At 47.5% G+C, this 19,470-nt stretch overlaps 1 protein-coding gene across 1 annotated transcript in view; it reads right to left on the reverse strand.

Annotated features, from left to right (window-relative positions):
• Machr-a (muscarinic Acetylcholine Receptor, A-type) overlaps positions 1 to 19,470 on the reverse strand; it is a 472,231-nt gene that overhangs the window by 316,405 nt on the left and 136,356 nt on the right. The gene's annotated exons all lie outside the window — the stretch shown is intronic.

Raw genomic sequence — 19,470 nt, forward strand, 5'->3', positions numbered from 1 at the left:
TGTCAGAGTTGTTCGGGTCCACTACAAGCTAAGATCAACTTTTTTCGTTTCCTTGCTTTTTTTCTGTGGTGGTTGACAGCGTGCGCAACTTTTTTCCTTTGTTTTCGCGCCGTACTTTAGTATTGAGGCATAGGTAACTTTCATTGCCCTGAAGTGTTTCAACACCGCTTCAGCTCCCCTTGTTACGGCAACGTGTTGCACTCAGTATGACCCATGCTATTTTAATGGCTCAAGAAATCGGGAATTCGGCAGCTCCCCGAAGAGTCAACATCGACCGTCTGTGGATGGCAGCTACTGCGGGAGCGCCTTTTTACATGCGAACCCTGCCCAAAAAGTTTCCGAGGGCCTTGCTACAGCTGCCACGTCGAATTACAAAAGGGTGTTGCTGATTTCGTCACCAAACAGTGTAACCGCCTTTTGGCGGTCAGTGTTGAGCTGATACAGCTCAAAACAAGTGATATCGCTCGACAGATGGGCTTCCTGCGAAGTTATAAGTGTCAAAGGTGGGCGCCTAGCCCAAGTGTTTGAAAAATAAATGTGCTTTTCCATAATTCCACTGGCCTCACGTGAGTACTTTGGCGGCGCTTCTTTTTTTTTTTTTTTGGCACAACAGAAAGTTACCCTTTGAGTTACTTTAGTGGTTTTAATTTTTCTTTTTTATGCGATGAAGTCACCCCTCGCACTGGGACTGCACCTGCAAGATCTAGTGCTTACTCACATTACCAGCATTATGACATGACAGCTGCCCAGCCTCAAGCAGATGTTGAAGGACTCTTCACCCAGAAAACCTGGTTTGCACAGGCACTACATCATGTGCAAAAGAAATATAAAACAGGAATTCACTTTCTGCACGTATAAAAAGCTACATTCAACATAATTCAACTGTCCTAAACATGCAGAGCATCCTACCGCTGAAAGGGCTACCTACTACTATTATTCCTGTGGTAATGCAAGAATAAACAACTCCCACAAGTTAGGTGGGCATAATTCCTGCTGCAAAGGCCCCACATCACTCAAACGCATACTTATAGGTCCAGTTTCTATTTCTGGGTTCCTATATCGGCAACATAAATGCAGTACGTACCTGTTATTGCTTTTCATCTCGCCAGACAGCCCCCGTCCTGAAGCTCCAGCCACTTTTAAATGAAAAGGTTGCAAAGAAAAGTTACATAAGCACAAACGTCGTTACCTGCCAAAGTTAAAAGCTCACAGTACACTACACATTCCGAGAAGAACACTCACTCAATGATTGTTTTATTATCAAGACAGTTATGTCAAAAGACCTAACCACAGAATTGATGAAAGGTGCTTAAAACCAATGCTATGTAAGCGTAGATAGCGTTTACAGCAATGTGAAATATACTCCGCCTATGTGCTCCTGAACTACAAACCGTTTGAAGAAAACAAATAGTTTTCAGCCAGTAACAAGACGATAAAAAAATATCAAAACACTTTTATTGCCAAGTTAAGATTCTCAAACTATTTAAGGTTTTCATTTTTCTCAAGGGAAGTTTTACGTCCGATAAGTTAAGCAGTCGCACATTGTATTTTGCTTTGTTCAAAGTGGCACAGCTATCGAAATAAAACAAAAGCACGGTGAAACCGCACGGCCGCATATAGAAATAGACCTAATGCGATAAAAACCGCATACGAAACAAAACACGTCGATTCCTCACGATGTTATCAAGAGCACCGGCAATTATTTCAAACTTCCTAAGGCCCTCCGCTGCGCCCACCACCTGTCCGTCAGCAACGCTAGACATATCGAGCAGCGCCAGCAAATTGCATTTAGCTTGCACGAACCACAGCGTGAGACTGACGCTGAAACGAGAAATCAAGCCAATAACACGTTTCTGGCACCGAACCTTAGTCGCGCTACAAAAGGTCCAGCAAAAAAGAACTTACCGAACTTCTTTGTCCGGGCACAGGAAAACGCCGCCGTTCTTCGATCGTTTGCCGCTGTATTTCACCTTATCCTTAACCGCACGTGTTTCCAACGTGGCAAGCAGGCTTTATCCACAAAGGGCGAACACATTTTACGACGGTATATCGCACAAAAAACATGACTAACAACACGGACAACGCGCAACCACGGCCAAACTCGCCGCCACCACTTGATGGAAAAATTACATCGGAAACGACCGCAGCGCCGAAACGGCCAGATACATGAGCAGAGTTACGACTTTAAATTTTAATTCAAAGTGATCATACAACATTTCCAAATTTTTCAATCTTCAAAGAATCATTTATTAAAAATTGTCATTGCTTTTGGTGTTCACGAGTATTTCAGTTTAAATAGAATCCTGATCGGAAGCGACTGCAGCGCCGAACAAAAGAGCAGAGTTCCCTCTTTGTATTTTTATGCAAAGTGATCACACAACATTGCGAAATTAATCAATCTTTAAGGAATCATTCATTCAAAATTATTATTGCTTTTTGTGTTCACAAGTATTTCAGGTTTAATGGGCTCCTGATTGCAATTTTCCCGATCGCTGCCTTCTTGCTCCCGGTCTTTTCCGATTGGCTGCCAGTTTTGTCCAGAAGATCTAAGCCAATCAGGCTGTATTTTTGGCGCATGGCAGCGCCCTGAAAAAACCTTGAACGGGGATGATGATGGCGAGTAAAAGTCTTTGAATCGGAGTGACGGCATGTTCCATTTCACCTGTCTTAGCTATTTATTTTACCTCGGACTTGTCTTAGCTGCCGCTATCTCTGGCTCTGATTCCCTGCGCCGTACGCGGTCTCGTGGACTTGTCTCGGTCATAACCAGACAAATAAAAATTCACGTGTGCCTTACAATGCTTTTCAGCTCGGACAAAATTTGGCGTTCGGCCTGCTTCAGCGCAGGCTTGCACGGGAGTCCTGAATCATTCGGCTCGCGCGTTTGCAGATCGTGATGTTGCATTAATCATTTGAAGGTGTGATCTGAGACTTCAGGGTGCGTAATCATTACCGAGGGAAATCTTTGTCGCAGGTGTCGCTAGCCTTACGCTTTTTCAACCACTTGGTTGGTAAATCTATAACTTCTCGTAAAAGGTACAGCGTTTATGTGAGTCTTTACTGTACTCGCACAGGACTATTCACTAGCATTTCTTTTTTTTTTTTTTTGTCGGGTGTTTTCTTCGTAACTTCTGCGAGGAAAACTGGGAGGGAGGACTACCTTTATGATATGGAATGAAAATGACGACAAGGAATGAATACACCAGCACAGAAAAACGCACGCAGACACTATAAGTACTCTAAAACGCAAATCTGAAAGACGCACAAACACGCACACAGTGCAAACGTTCACAGAATTTCCTCAAAGCCGGTCACGGAGAAAGGCAAGGCCTTCGCAGCCCTTGTCGCAGACGCAGTCGAGGGCTGTGAGCCTATGCTAACGCTGAGTTTCAGCACACAGTGCAGGTTCAATGTCCTAACGAACACTACAAGAGTGACAGAGAGGTGATACTCGTCTCGTCTTATGCATGCAGGTAGTCGTTGGCGAAAGCGATGTTGAAGCTTCCTCACGTTTCCGTAGGTCATGCTGAAGTAACTGGAACTGGCCCATGCAGCATTCGGGGAGCCCAGGCGGGGTCATTTCTGTAGTGGTCGGTTGGCAGTTGTAGCTGCAGCGGCGGCTAGCTGTGGCTTTTTGTGTGTGCGTGACAGCTTACTCACCCCGTAATTGCGCATATTAGGTAATAGACCCCCAAACGAACGAGTTCCTCTAAACAATTATCTTTGGTTAAAGCTAGTTTTGTATAAACGAAGTTATATGCTGTCAATCATAAGTATTAGAAATCAAACATAAAGAGCTAGCTCTTCTCAAACATTGAAACTGCATTGCTGACGCTGTCATACAACTACACTTCTGATGAAGGCCAAAAACGAAAACGCCCGTGTGTTCGAGATTTCGGCGCACATTGAAGATTCCCAGGTGACCGAAATTAATCCGGAGCCCTCCACTACAGCGCGCCTCGTCGCTTGCGTATCTGTAGCGTCAGCGAGTTAAGCCACATAATAATAAATCAACCAATCTCAGAAATTTACGTAACAGTTTATTTTTTTTTTCAGGGCTATAACAAAATACGCTCAAATTATGCACCGTTCTATACTGGTCACGTCTGAGGGGTTGTAAAGATAAGATTGGGACCACTTCGCCTTCCACAGAAACAATGAGGGAACTAAAATTTAGGATGCCCACGTGGTCTAATTAATGAATCGTTGCCTTCATAATTTAGACTGCTATCATGGCTTCGGCTGGTGAAATCCTCGTTTTCTTGACGCGTGAAAAAAAAAAAAAAAAAAAACGTTATCTCTAACCTGAATTTCGGCAATTTTTTTAGTGGGAGGTCTTATCGGTACATAGATCTGCTGTCATGTTTAGCGTCCGCTGAGCGGCACATTTGTTTGCACATAGCTGCTGTCCTTTTCTCAGTCCAGGAAGCCACGAGCTTTCGCCACTGTTCGGGCCCATGTTAGTGCATTTCTTGACTGCTACTTAGGTGCTAAAGCCTGGAGCTGGTTCAATAGCACATACGATTTTTGCTTCTTTCCATCAACACAGACGGCGAATGAAAAGGGTTGCTTGATGGCACGGCATGGGCCAGTTGCATGTAATTACTGCTATCGCGATGAATGCTCCAAAATACAGATTCTATAGAATACACATTTCCGCATAGTAGTATTAGGTCGCTTGTACGAGCAAGGAAACTTGCTGACAAACGTTCTGCGTACAGTGATTTTGACGTCCCAAAGAAAAAAGAATGCCAAGAGACCGCCAAAAGGGCGGTCTTTTTTACTCTAGGTAATATGCGTTGTGCGCCCGGAGCATTGATCCTTAATCTCCTCGGCGTCGCGGTTCGTCACAAAGCTTACGTTTTTAACTTGTATCAAAAATTGCAATACCAATGAGGTCAGCGTCTGTACCAATGCGGTCAGTGTCTATGCAGGCTCGCAAAGCACGAGTTGTTTTACGCGCACTTCTTCTTTAGTCCAAAAAAGTGACATTTATTTTTGGTTTCAAGTCTAAAGAATGGCCTAAAACGTATAATGGACAAATGAAACGCGAACACGAAATTATGAACCGGAACACACAAATAGCGCGATTTCTTTCCATGCAAGTGAAATAATCGCGCCGCTATATAACAGCAGAGTCTAAGACATTGAAGGACTCTGATAACAGTAACAAAGATTGAAAATGTGTCTTTCCAAATATACCACTAGCGAGCCATTGTTTTGCATTCACTATCCATATTCTTTCCTCTAGAGCGTTCGGTTTAATATTTTCGTGTTTTCATTCATTCGTCAATGAGTGTACATGTATATACAGCACACTGTGTTCGGTGGCTAAGCGCTAGCCCACGCATGACCTTCGGAACTCCGGTGATTGGGCAGGGGTGGTGCTAGACCTGTGACAGACATCAGCCGTTCACCTTTCGAAGAGCAGGAGCGTGATTAGGTTCCGACTGGATTAATGCGATCGGGAGCCAGATGTTTTCTTGTCGACTTTTGAGCATTAACTGCCATAGGAAAAACGAGTACTCGGCTACGGCATCATAGCCATTCATCTTTTATACTCCGGCAGGCGAAAAGAGGTTGGCCGCTCGGAAGACGTGTACGTGCTGCTCATCTTTTGATGAGCGGCTTTCAAAGAAAAAAAGAGTACTCGGCAGCCGCAAGCTTGCCGCACGTCTTGTGATCAATGTTGCGGGAGCAAGCGCCGTTCCTCGGCGGCGGGTGACTTACCAGAGAATTTATAAGCAACCCGCCCCGGGCAGAAACCGTGGTTACGGCAAACCAGTGAAAGGCGACCAACATATGAGCATTGGCTGCCGAAAACGTTCGAAGGTGACGGCAGCCGGATTCGTATCGTCCATTTTATTATCAACGGCAGCCAATTCGTTGCCTCTTGCCGAGCATGCCGGAGAACAGCCATAGGATGGCCGGTCAAGAAACGGACTTTCCGTGCTGCCTGGGTACCTTGTAAGTTATAACCGAGGCCTAAATCGTGGCTGAACGCCACTTATTGCATTCCCTTCTATACCAAAGCATGCAAGACTTAGACACCTACTTCTGAAGCGTGCATACGGCGCACAACCGTATCGCGCTATCAAAACTCAGCATTCACAAGTTTGAATAGCGGAGATGCAATACGCAGGCCGGCCCGGGCATCCAGATCAGGGAAGCAGATCGCACGTAATTGCGTTGTCTAAAACACGCGGTTCCTATTTTGTTTTCTTCTCAACGTCAGCGCATGATCTAAATCACATCCGACAGCCGCCACCTAGCGTGTATTCTTCGCGGACATGCGTAGCCTTTGCGGAGGAACGGGAGGAAGACACGACAGCAAAAAAAGAAGCCAGATCGATGAAGCTACCGAAGTGTTTTCTCGCGCATGCGCGCTGAGATTGCGGGAGGGCAGGGGGACGTTTTGCTGCGCTGACCTCCCGCGGTTTGTAGCCGTTAATATGTCACGGGTTTGTTCGTGGCACAATTAATTAACGTCTTCCCGACCGACGTGGCACGGTTTCACTAGACGGGCATTTCAACTATACGATCCGGCACGCGACAGCGTCTTCCATTAATTATGAGGCAGCCATTACAACGGCGAGCTCTTGGTTTCCTTGGCTCTTCCCGTTTCGTGGCATTCTTCCCCGAACAGCCCGCGAGTAATGACCTCGTTAACGTGCTACCGCAGATTGCTACTGCATTATGCATTGGAAGCGCAACGTCAAACGTGGCGCCGAAGAATCGGTTTTAATTCTTTGTCTCTTTTCTATTTTTGCTTAATGCAGAGACGGTGGTAGCCTGCCTTCATGCGGTTAGATGTCCAACGAAGGGTAGCATGCCATTATTGTTACATGCGCCGTGCCGTAGAGAAGACGGGAAAACTTAAAAGACGTGACAGGAGGAAGAGAGTTCCTTGAAGCGTCTCGGCGGAGGCAGTGGTGAAAAAACGGGAGGCCGCAGAAATGAAGAGATAAATCTGCGCAAAGAGAGCAGCGGCTGCCAAAATGAGCAACCAAAACGAAAACCTGAAGAGAAAAAAATCGGAACGAAATTGCAGGGCGAATTGTTTTTTGATCATTGACTAGAGGATGCCAAGAATCCATTGGCTTCGGAGAATAACTCGGTGTTCTCTTACAATAATCCCCGTAAAGGCATCATTGGATCATTACAGAAAATGTGCCCTCTGGGGTAGTGCGTGTGTGCGTATGTGCGTGCATTGCACTTTCTATGCCAAGGGCAGCTGTTTGGACGTATTCTGAGCGCGCTCGTCAAATGAGGCAGCCAGAAATGCAGTTCTTTAAAGAGGAAATTGATAGCCAAAGAGCGCTTACAATTGAGATGTTAGAGGTTACGGACGGCCCTTTCTGCTCAGGAGAACGGGGTGACAAAACGGAATTTACTTAAAACAACACAGCCACCACACAGCACAGCAACAACATGATGCGGTGACCGAAAAGAACAGATTAATCGTGAAATTCTTGTTTGCAGAGCGGTCGTGTCTATGGGTTATAGACCTTTTTTGCTAGGGCCTCTACGTACAAGTAAAAAAATCACAGAAACGTTTTGGGAGTGTTACCATCGGGGGGAAGGGGGGGGGGTCGAGGAGGGGCATCCCCGAACCGGGCTCCGCCACCTCCGTCATGCGTGGTACAGTGGTGATGAGCGGCCAGCAAAAGTTGTTGCCTTGGTGATGACGACAAAAAGCCGAAGGCAAACTCAATTGGTTTACTGCATGGCGACAGTTTGAGCCGAAGCAATACGAGAACGATACCCTTCCGGGCGAAGTGGCAGTACAGGACTCAAGCAGAGCGACAGCATGGATTCGCTGCCCAAAAACGAATGCGAACAATTCCTATTCGCCGAGAGGGCGGTTTTATACACAATCGCCGTAACGGCTCACGACTTTCACAGTGCTATTGTGCGCGCGGCCAGCAAATAGTACGAACTCACACAACGCTCTTTCCAGACGGCCGGGCAGTAGCGGCGCTCGTTGAGTCTAAGAAGAGGGGGGGGGGGGTGTAGGGGAGGAGATCCCGGCTGCGTCGTCCGCTTCGCTGGGACAAGTCGCTACTTGCAGATCTGTTGGCTGTCGCTGCAACGGTTTCAGTCACCGACACCCAGGCGGAAGGCGCACGTAGTGGTAGGCTTTCCCACCCAGCACAGAAGCAGCATTGTGCAATGCTTGCAGCACGCGCGAACAGAATATAGGCGCGTTGAATCGTAACAGGAGTTACCTAGACGATGCGTAAGCATCAGCCAGCAATCGCCTGCTGTTTGTTGTCATATTCTGCAGTGTTAAGTGTAATGCTGGAAACCCCGCGAAAGAATCGTGAAAACGCAGAAACGCGGTTACAATGCCGAAATGTTAATCATAGCTGAACGAGAAAATTGAGAAAACGAGATTGCTAGCACACGTTTGGTTGATGAAACGCTTGAAGGCACGAAAAAGTGCCAGAAGGCAAAAGTGATGCCTAAGATACGTTTGTTATTCCGGGCGTAAGTGAACTTGCTTCTTTGGAGCCGCGTGTACCGCCTAAGGTAGCGTGAAAGCAGCAAACGCAACTGACGCAGTTCTGAGCTGTGAAATAGGTCCATAAATGGTGCGTTCACCTTTACTGATGTCTATCATCTTGGCTTCGTTTCTGCTCCATTAGCGCGCGCCTTTACTCGGAACCTTCATGTAACAAAAACCTTCGCGTAATGAAAAATTGCGAACTTTTGTCAACATCGTTACATCCAGGTTTAACTGTATAGGTGTGTGTGTGTGTGTGTGTGTGTGTGTGTGTGTGTGTGTGTGTGTGTGTGTGTGTGTGTGTGTGTGTGCGTGCGTGCGTGCGTGCGTGCGTGCGTGCGTGCGTGCGCGCGCGCGCGCGCGTGGTGTACTATCCTGTGCGCGGCTACCATGTTTGCGCAAACTGCAAGTTGCGGAGTGCCCGGTGCTGTGTAAGAAAGCCTGCTCGGACAGATTACGGCTTTCTGGTGAACGGCCGGCGCGTGGGCGCCACGCTGTCGGTTACTCACATTCGGTGGCTGCCAACGAATCTTCATGTCCCGGCGAAGCGGACATGAACGAAGCGGACTTGTCCCGGCGAAGCGGACGCGGCTGTTGAGATTTCCTCTCCCGCCTCTCTAACACTCAACGAATGGCGCTTCTCCCCAGCCTCACGAACTCAAAAATAGTGTTGTGTGTGTCTGTACTGTCTTGGGCCGTGTGCACAGAAGCGCTGCAAAAGCCGCGCAGTCGTTACGGCTATTGTGTATAAAACCCGACCTCTCGGTGGATAGTCGCATTCATTTTGGAGCAGTGAATTCGTGCTGCAACTATGCTCGAGTCCTGTACTGTAACCTCGCCCGGAAGGGTATCGTTTCTATACTCCTTCAGCTCATCTTTCGCCATGCAGTAAACCAGTTGAGTTTGCCTTCGATTTTTGTCGTGATCACCACGACAGCAACCTTTGCTGGCCGCTCGCCACCACGCTACTTCACATGACGGAGGCGACGGAGCCCCCCGGTTCGGGGACGCATTCCCGAATGTAACAGTGTCACGAGAAAGAGAGAGGCATATTCATATATCGTTCTTCTTAAAACTGCTTTTTCTGTTGGTTCATTGCAGCCCGCGGAGATTTAATAATCCCAGTCTCCTCGACGCGCAAATTCTGGGACTAGTTTGTCATGTATACGTCTCCGAAAGCAAACCAATACGGCAGCAAAATTTTCGCTTATTCGTTGCAGCCGTTTCTTCAGCGCGCTACATGTGCCGTCCCCCAGAAACAGCGTACATTGAATCTCCCCGCCTCCAGCTCGGCTAAGTGGCTCGGAAAACGGAGGGAGGCGGCAGATTGCCTCTGAATTATGCATCCTAACGTCTTGCGCGTTTCCACCGTCTGCCCGTCCCGCGCTGGTTCGCTTATATACCGCCGGGCAGTCGCTGTTAGCCACTTTCCCTGTTTGTTGACTCGATCCTGCTTGCGCAAGGCAGAGTTCAGTGTTGGGTGAAGGGGCCGGCTTCTTTTTCATCCCGGCTGGACCGTTGTTTACGGTGGCTGAGGCGGCCGTATATTTTATGGCTTCGCCCGGCTCCCGCCAGGTATAGCCACGGGGCCATCGCGGGGGCGGAAAAAAATGAAAAATCTGTCACAAGAGAAGCGAGAGATGAAAAAGCTGGCTAGCGAGAAACCTGGAAACGATAAAGATGGCGAGAAGAGAGAAGTTGTTTTTTTGTGTACCCCGTTGCCGGTATAGGGTCTCGCAAGGCGGCAAAAAGGAGGAATGGGGGAGGAAGGAGGATCAAGTGAGGCTCTTGGCCGACATAAATAAGGCGGTAGGGGCAGCCCGCACTCGTATCACGCGCGATGTCGTCCCGGACGAGGTCATTTGAACGTTCTTTCCGACGGCTCCACCGAAAGCCCGAACGGCGGCGATATACGGTTTACTCTCCGGCGCGTTTGTCCACGGCCAGGTAGGCTTTTACGCAGCGTCGAGGGTGGGCTTGTAGCTGTGAGAGCAAAGGCGTTGAAGGCACATTGAGCGAAGACCTCAATGGTTCTTGGGCGAGTTTCGTCGTTTTAGCAGGTTTCAAATAAGCAGACGCGAATTGGACCAATGACACTAGGGAGCAGGACGACACTCTAGCTTGTTGGGGAAGGAGGAGGAGTAGATAAGGGTATTGACGAGGTGGGATTCCTCCATAAAAGACCACAAAGAACGTCACTGACAGCACCCTTAGGGTATACCGTATTTGCGCGATTCTAACGCGCACCGTTTGTCGCTAAAAACAGCCTTAAAATTTGCTTGTGCGTTACAATCGGGCTCGGAAACGAAATCGGCTTTTCATGGTCCGCGCTTTAGCTTCAATGCTCGCAAGAGCTGGATAAGCAAGTTTATAAGGCACAAGGGAGTTTCAAAGCCACAGCTGCGTACGTCAAATAAAATGTCAGATGTTTTCTCTCTCTCTCTTCTGCCAGGTACACGGTGCCATGTTTATAATATCAGTGCGGCAGAGTCGGCGTCTCAATTGTTTTGGAATTTCCATAGGTAAGCGTACCTGCGCGATACATTTGAGGGCGTGTTAGAATCATGCAAATACAGTAGTCAATCCTGCAGCGACGTCACCCTGGAAGGCATGCGTCTGGTTCGAATGTCATAGAGGGACTCATTGTTTGGCAATCTTTGTAGCACTGACAACTCTGTCTAGTGAAGCTCATGTGTTCTTGTGTTGGCAGTAGTATTTCAACCAGGTGGGGCAAATTCTGTTAGGGCGTTATCAGTGCGAGCCTTGGTAAAGGATACCGTGTGCAGCTCGTGAGAGTTTGCGGGGAATCGTGTGCATAGCTGGATAAATGTCGATCTCAGCTTTGTTTTTCTTTGCTGTTGAGGTATCTCAAGGCGTTCTTGTAGTGAATGATTAATTAAAACAGGATTCTTGATACATGTTTGATATGTTTGATACAAAATACAAAACACAACTGCACGTTGAAAATAAAACGTGCAATTAACACACCGATGACCATGGCACTGACCCATATTACGTCACTCCTGCCAATATTACGTCTCTGTAGCGCGACAAGGGAACGTTTTCAGCGTTCCTTGTGTATATGCGATTCAAAGACCGTTTTTTTGTGTGTGTGACTGGAATGCGACTTAGTGAGTTCCCAAGGGCTAGTTCCTTCTAATAAAACAAAGTTGTATTCTATCTTCACGGCCCCTTTGATGTCTAACGAGTTCGACGTTGCGAGCCTAGAATGTTTCCACGTTGACTACTGCAAATACTGCATAACACAAGTAAAATAAAGAGTGAAAACCAAACGAGGCAGCTGTCAGAGCTGATTCAATCAGACTAATGGCTTCTTGACAATGCAGCTTTCCAGATCACATTCACGGAATTTCACAATGATGAATCCACCAGCCATATGTCGTACAAACGTGCTCCGGAAAATGACGACGCGAAAATAAAAGGGAGCTTGGAAGGTACTGGGATGAGGGTTGGGCGAAGCCAATCATTAAACGAAGGGCACCAAGACAGCAGTGCCAGTAATGGTGGCACAATTATAGCATGTCGAAGATAACGTACGGGGGGCAAAACAAACACATTTGGTCTCCTGCCCCGATTCCCGAAACACATGACGGAAGAAGGATGACATGGATGGAGGCAACTGTGGTGAATGCAGGCGAGTGCAAATAAAGGCACGCGGTACACTCGTATACGAAAAAGGTCGGGACATTCACTAATGAAACACTAACAAGTTACTTGCCCCAGTATACACTAGGTTCTTAGTAACTGGAAATAGTAACTTTAGTACTAGTCAGGGCTACTAACTGAAGCAGGCAGTACCACTACCTCCCCTAGTAAAGTCCTAGTGATAACACTCGCCTGAGCTACATGCGTTTACTAACAGGCCATACATAACCTAGTCACAAGCACGACCTTAAAGGGACACTGAAGTGATATGTAAACATTGCGGGATTACTAGCGCAAATTGTAGCCCGGAGTCCCCAGGCCATATGTTTCGACCACTCTGGGCGCGTTTACGCGATTTTATTTAGTAGAAAAATTAATTCGAAAATGATGTCCTCCTCTCTTTACGCTCGCCCATTTTCTGTGGCGTTTTCGTGTGACGTCAGGAGGTGCCGAGCTCGCAATTGGCTGCGCTACTGCACGGCTCCCCGGCCTTCAGACAGAGTCAGTCGGCCCAGCGTTTCGTCGGCAGGCCGCCGACGGGTCGTCGCAATTCGTTCGCTCAGTTGAAACGAAGCCAGGACACGTTTGTGAATGGAAGAATGTGCCTTTTTTTACTTGGTTAGTTTGTACACTGTATCTAGCTCCAAGTCAAGGTCGCTTCACACAAGCGCTGCACATGCGACGCTTCGCTGACTGGTACGCCAGTAGGAAAATATAAGGCCTCTTGAAGGCGGGATAAGAGTCAGCGAAGTCAATATAGGTACTAAGGAAATAAAATCAACTGATATTTTTACCGTACAGCGTAAAACTAGGGTGCGGGAAGCACTTTTTTGTGCTGGGCGAACAACCACAACGGTCAGCAGCACGACTACGCATCGGCGAACGCTTTTCCGTCTACGAAATGCAATTGCTAGACGTGAGCTATTGTGGAAACTCGGGGTACGCTTACTGCACGAGCGCAATACAACAAATAGTCACCTAAGCTGCTTGAAATGCCAAAACTAAATAAAAGTGTAAACGTGTTGTACAATATATACCTTATATTACCAACGTCGGCTGAGCCGGTCTCGTGGCCTAGTTGTCTGGGGCGCTAGGTGTGTTGCCGCAAGTGTTTTGCAAGTCACGAGTTCGATCCCCGCGGGTACGTGCTTTTTTTTTTTTTGTAAGTAAACTTTTTTGTTTTCTGCCGATGTTTTCTACATTGAGTTCACCTTTTTTTTTTTGGCCGCAACGTTCATGGCTCCACGAACTAGTTCACAGAACGCGCGCAGGCTGGCACTGGCGCGCTAGCGAGTTCTCGTTGGCGTGCTGTTGCCATAAGCACCGACTGCTTGCGGGCAGTGGGCACAGGCCAGAATGAACAGACCCTTGGCCTGGTGCGAACACGCTTTTTACGGTACAGGCACGAGTTAGGCAAGCTCCAAATATGGGGGAAAAGCGCATGACATTTGGGCGTCTGCGGGTACGCGGAGGACGTCCTTGCACTGCGTAGGCCTCGGCTAGTGAATGCTACGATTCCAAGCCGTCCTGGGAGGCTTATCTTTATGCATTTTCACAGCTGACAACATGGCAGAAGCGCGGTACGATGATTACTGAGTTATTGAGAGTGCCCATCCAACAAGGCCACCAGTTGTGTTTTACAGAACCGAAACCGAAACTTGTTTGGTTGCTCACCTTGGGCATCGTCCAATCACGGTGCCCGCTCCTCCTAACGTCACAGCTTTAGTTGGTGCGGCCGCCGCAAACCGCGCATGGTAGTTTTTCTTCTTTCGCGCTGTGTAAAATAATTACCGATTTGTCAACCGGATAAACGATGAAAAGTGTGCTAATTTGAGCCAGTCTACGCAGTGCAAGCAAAAACGGGAGCTTGACAAATTCACTTCAGTGTCCCTTTAATGTCGTGCATACTATTTCCTACACTCAGTTCATTTACTAACCATGCAGTTGTTAGTGGCAGAGCCTACGTACAAGACCGCGGGGTAGTAAGGTTCGTAAGGAGTTTGTAAATACGGCCATTACTACTTTTTTACGACCTTTTTTATTAAGAGTGTAATGGGCAGACGTGGTAGACAAACACGGAAGTACATGGGGTGGCGTTCGACTCGGGAGAACTTTGATTTGAAAAAAATGTACAAGTGGTACAAAAGCGCACATATTCAATGGTCTTAAGAACACCATTTTAAGGGGCTCTGAAACACTTCTTCCTTCAAAAATGAAAGCACTGAGGGAGCTATAGTTATTGCTAGCCCGGAGTAGCACTGCGCGATTTACTCGTCGCAGCATTCAGATGCGCCTTCCGTTTCTGCTTTGTTATTGTGGCTTTCTTTGTAAAGTGGCTATCGAATGCTTTCGTTGCTGCAACTGAAAGGACGACGGCCAACAGCCGCTTCGCCGCGGCAACGACGTAATTTCAGCGGTCGAAGATCGCCAAGACCGGGAAAGCGAGAAAAGCTTTTGAGCAAGTTTTTAAGCTAGCTGACGGACGCAGAGAAGCAATTTTCGGCTGAGGTACTTTGCGACCATGTAATCTAAGTACTGGATGCGTTGGTTGACTACGTTCTGCAACCATTTAGGATTTCCTTCCAAAAAGTCGGAAAATGTGTTGCAGGGTTCCTTTAAGCGAGAGTCATTGATGTCCGATTTTATAATGACACTTCTGCATGTCCTGTGTCGGGGGCTTAGTTGCGACGTTATTTCGCTGTCTGCTCGACCCGTTAGTCTCTTCTCATGACCACAAAACATGCAAGTACTGCTATAGAAAGTAGCTTTCCGTTTTGATTTATCATTTACATATTCGGGAGCAATAGCTCTCGAGGGTATACATACATATTTCCTTAAATTAAGCGTTGCTGTCTTTAGCCGCTCTCATAGCGATCTGATAGCCTGTGCTTACGTGATTGGGTTGCCGCCTACCCATAGCGGTATAATTAAACTTTCTAGGTTCTTGGCCAATCACCGTCGAGAATAAGTAACTCTCGGTGCAAATAGCGTTTAGTTTTGCAAGACATGTTGTCAGGCAAGTTAGAACCATTCAGAAAATTTCCGAAGGTAATTTAAAACGGAGGGTGCCAACATAAAAAAGACGGGAAAATAAAAACAACTAACAACCTAATGTTTCTAAGCAACATATATGCAAGACCTTGCGCCAATTTATAACTAAGAGGAAGTCTGCGGTGACCGACGCCCCGCTTATATACAGTAAGGTTGTGAAGATCCCCACAAAAACCGATTCGCACTACTACTTTTTTCCGCTTATTGCTCGCAGTCTACAACTGAGCCGTTAGAACAAGGCCCGGAGGAGATAAATGAGCAACACTTCAGAAAGTAACATTTAATTACAATGCAGAAAATTGAAGGAGTTCCACTCAACGCCAAAGCTACAAAGTGCGGAGAAGTCATTCGTCAAAATGGTTGTGGCGCCCCCTCTTGACTAGTTTCAGTATTAGCCTGGCGTTGATACCGAAAGTAGTCAAGTTTCAGGGCAGCCCTTTAAAATGCCTTTAAATAGACACGGAATTGAACTTCATTAATTAGGAGTGACTAATGCGTAAATTCAAGATTTATTTCTTATGTTATATTACTGTGCACTTATTTGTGGCCAGCGCAAAGACTACCCCCAACAAGTTGTATGCGAGCACGGTTACCTGTGTGATGCAATGAGATTTAAATCAGCTTCGTAACATGAGGGACCCAGGTTCGTCCCAAACCAGGGGAAGCGATAATATTGTCTAAGCCTCTGTTGGGACGCGTGGCACCACGTGACTGCGGTGGCTAGATATCGTGACCCCGCACTAACTAGCACGACAAGCCGGGCCCCTAAATCCTCCGCACTTAAGAAATCCAACCGCCCTTTGTGAAAGAAAGTTCGTTGAAACGCAAAGCTACAAATGCAAAGCCCACAATCCGATCAGCCGAAGTCCAAATCTGCGGCAACGGTGAGCTAAACGAATGTGATGTTATGATTCGTTATCTATTAGGTTGTGATTGGGTCATCTGAATGTGCTGATTCGGTTAGCTCAGCGCTGTCGTTTATTTGGGTTTCCCACTGCTGAGGGGTGTGACGTTATCAACGTGCCATCTGCGCGCCTGTGAAGAGTGCTTTCATTACCATCACTGCTCAACCATAAGCCGCTAAACTGCACTCGTCCATCACAGCGGAAACCGTTTTTCATGTAAAGTAATCCTATTGCTAACGCTATGTGTGATTGATGCGCCATTTGTGGAAACCCAATGTGTAAAGTTGGCTTTCTTGCAGTGCGTTTTTTTTTTCTCCGGCACCACTACAAGTGAGACATATAAAGATTGATTGACTGCTGGGTTTAACGCGCCGAGGCTGCACAGGAGATGAGGCGCGCCGTAGTGGAGTGCTCCGGATTAATTTTGACCACCTGGGGATCTTTAATGTAAGCCGAAATCCCCAACACACGGCGTTTTCGCTTCTCGCCTCCGTCAGAAACGCGGTCGCCGCGGCCGGGAATCGAACCCGCGTCCTTGGACTCAGCAGCACAATGCCTTAGTGAAAGAGATACAGTGGAGTGGGAGTCCGTATAGCCCCCGACGAGGTGCATCCGGTTATCTTTCATTCAAGTAAATAAACGCACTTCAGAAAAACTTCAACTCCTTGCCCTGTTGCATTCTTCACTGCTGAGAGAGAGGATAAACATCTTTAATTTGGAACTTGCTGACCTTCTTTCGTTTCTGTTTCATTCAACAACCCCCCCCCCCCCTTCCCTCCCAATATGTTGCTTTCCTGGAAACTTCTTTCTACGCACAAACTCTGGCGCTTGTTCTTGCACCGTATAGTGAATTTTTGTGCCCGGTTTTTTTCTGGGAGCCACGTCGCGTTCAAGCCGTAAAAAGACGAGCCAAGTCGGTAAAAAAAAAAAAAAAGCAAGAATGCTCGACCGCCTTCTGCTGCTCGTGAATACGACTCTAGTGGCCGTTAGGATTAAGTCCAACTTGGGGGGAATTCAAGCGCAAAAACTTGGCTCGAATCTTCTTTCGTGAATTTATTTTACGTAGCTTATCAACAAAGAGCACTCGCGACATTGCGGAATGCTCGAGTCGAGGTGCTTTGAACCTTCGAGGCAGCTTTACGACCTCCTCGTCGGCCGTTTGTCGTGATGTAGAAGAGACCGCCCGGAGACCCGAGATCTAGCAACTCAAAGTGAACCTCAACGGACACTCGAAGCGCTGACGGCGTTTATGCGTTTGCGTAAATACCAAGTAGGTTTATAGGGTCCTGCAGCGACACGTTCGCTCAAATTTTCGGCGTTAGCTCGGACAGCAGTGTTTTAAATTAATTAAGGTGTTGCCCTGATGTGTGTCGATATAGAAAAAAACTCTTCTGCGGAATTGCTGTTTCCGTGATTTCGCATGTCACGTATTCCAGTGACAGTCCCCCCGTCCGTTTTTATTTAGTTAGTAAGGCTTCACTACTACCGCTCGGACCTTACTGCGCAGTCGTAAAAGCTCGGAAAGTGAGAGCTTAGTTTTAATTGGAGCCGTTGAAGCAGCAGGACCTCAAAATTTTAATTTCGAGGATATAAAAGCGCGGAAGCTACGCCCGAGCTGTAAAAGGCCGTCATTGTGGACATCTCCGGATTAATCTTGACCACCTGGGGATCTTGAACGTTTGTCGAAATCTCCACACACGGGATTTTTTGCTTTTTCCCGCCATAAAAAATTGGTCGCGTATCTGCTCCATTCGTTGCAGATGTCGTCAAAAGACGATTGTCTTTGTAGGCATTTGCCAAGGAAATGCCCCTCTTCGCTTTCCCGCTCACCTCTCATGCTGTTCCTGTTCCGTCGCGCTCATCCCAAAGTAAACAAAAGGTTTGCTCAAGGCGATTTGAATTTACCGCGTTCCACTGCTGCAGGCCGGGTTCCTCGATGCCAGCGCTGCAGTACGGCGGAGACGCGCGTGAATGGAGGCGGCCGACTACAAAGTTTATAGAACCGCGTGGACGTGCTCCACGTGCGTTCCAAGCAGAACGTGGAACCTAGGTAGTGCAACCTTTCGTTGCTGTTGCCGCGTGATTTTTCATATGCCGCCAGGAGGCGGCGGTTTTCTGCAGTAGATGTAGAATATCATTTGCTATCGAGAAACCAAGCGCCCAGGAATTTTTTAATAAAGGAACACTGTAAATATCCCTTGTGTACTAATTTCCTGTCTTATATTTGCGTAATGCCTTGTTCTTGTTGAACAAAGTTGACAAGTATGAACATATAAACCAGGATTAGACGTTTACATTTGGCTGTGAGTATATAAGACTATTGCGCATGCATTTTACTTTGGCCGGGTGGCTGAATCGAGTTACAGACAGACAGACAGACAGACAGACAGACATACAGACAGACAGACCAAAATTTCTGCGTTAAAGTAGCCCAAGAAAGACTATCGTCTTTAAAAAAGCAGCCGCGCCGGCCCGGATCGAACCATCATCCTTGGCCTCAGCAGCCGGACACTTAAGCCACTGCGCCACCACGGTCGGTGCAGGAAGAATTAAGCAGAATAATTTCTCGCACTCTTAATACCAAGTTTCCCAACCACCCGTTTAAGAACAGCCCATGTTCCCGAACTCACGAGGTAAAATTTTCGCATTTGCTCGTTATTTCATGCGCTGCCACCCCCCGCACGCGAGCTCGCATAAAATACTACGTTGCGACAGGCTGCCGTTGGAAGGCAGGGTTGGGAGCAAAGTCATAAATCTCGCCGCTTTTCGCCGTTACTCTGTTTCTTTCAGCCCACGTCGGGCAGCGGAAGAGTGCTGGTAGTAGGCATAGTAGCCTCAACCAGGCCGCTTGGGAGCTCTTTATATTCGGAGGGCAGGCGCCTGACGCGTACTAGCGCTGTTACAAAGCCGCCATTTCAGCGCTGCTTCTGCAGACCTTTCTAAATAGTTGTGACACAAAGAAAACGGGCCGCTGCTTAGTAATAGCGCTGGCGGTTGTAACTCCTTGTTACATGAAGAGGACGTTTAGGGGCGCCCTGGGAGTGGGCTCCACCCCTCTCACCGTCCTCTCTGCTACTGTTCAAGTCTCGTTAAGCTATCACTGGCTCTTCTCAGTTGAAACAAATGTATACGGCGACGCAAAAATGTAGAGCGTTATCCTCTGCTCCGTATTCCGCGCCGAGCGAAACTGAAAAAAAAAAAAAAAGCTGAGTAAAGTAGACCAGGATTGACGACGAAAAAGCTCAGGTTGAACGAGTAGCTGAAGTAAGATGGCGTTCATATATCGTGAATGCCCGTAATTTTTCTGCCACGCATCGCACTTTCTCCGGATGGTGTACCGCC

Source organism: Haemaphysalis longicornis, unplaced genomic scaffold (genome assembly GCF_048455015.1).
Source record: "Haemaphysalis longicornis isolate Haplotype H1 unplaced genomic scaffold, Haemaphysalis longicornis Haplotype H1 scaffold_8, whole genome shotgun sequence".
Classification (NCBI taxonomy): domain Eukaryota; kingdom Metazoa; phylum Arthropoda; class Arachnida; order Ixodida; family Ixodidae; genus Haemaphysalis; species Haemaphysalis longicornis.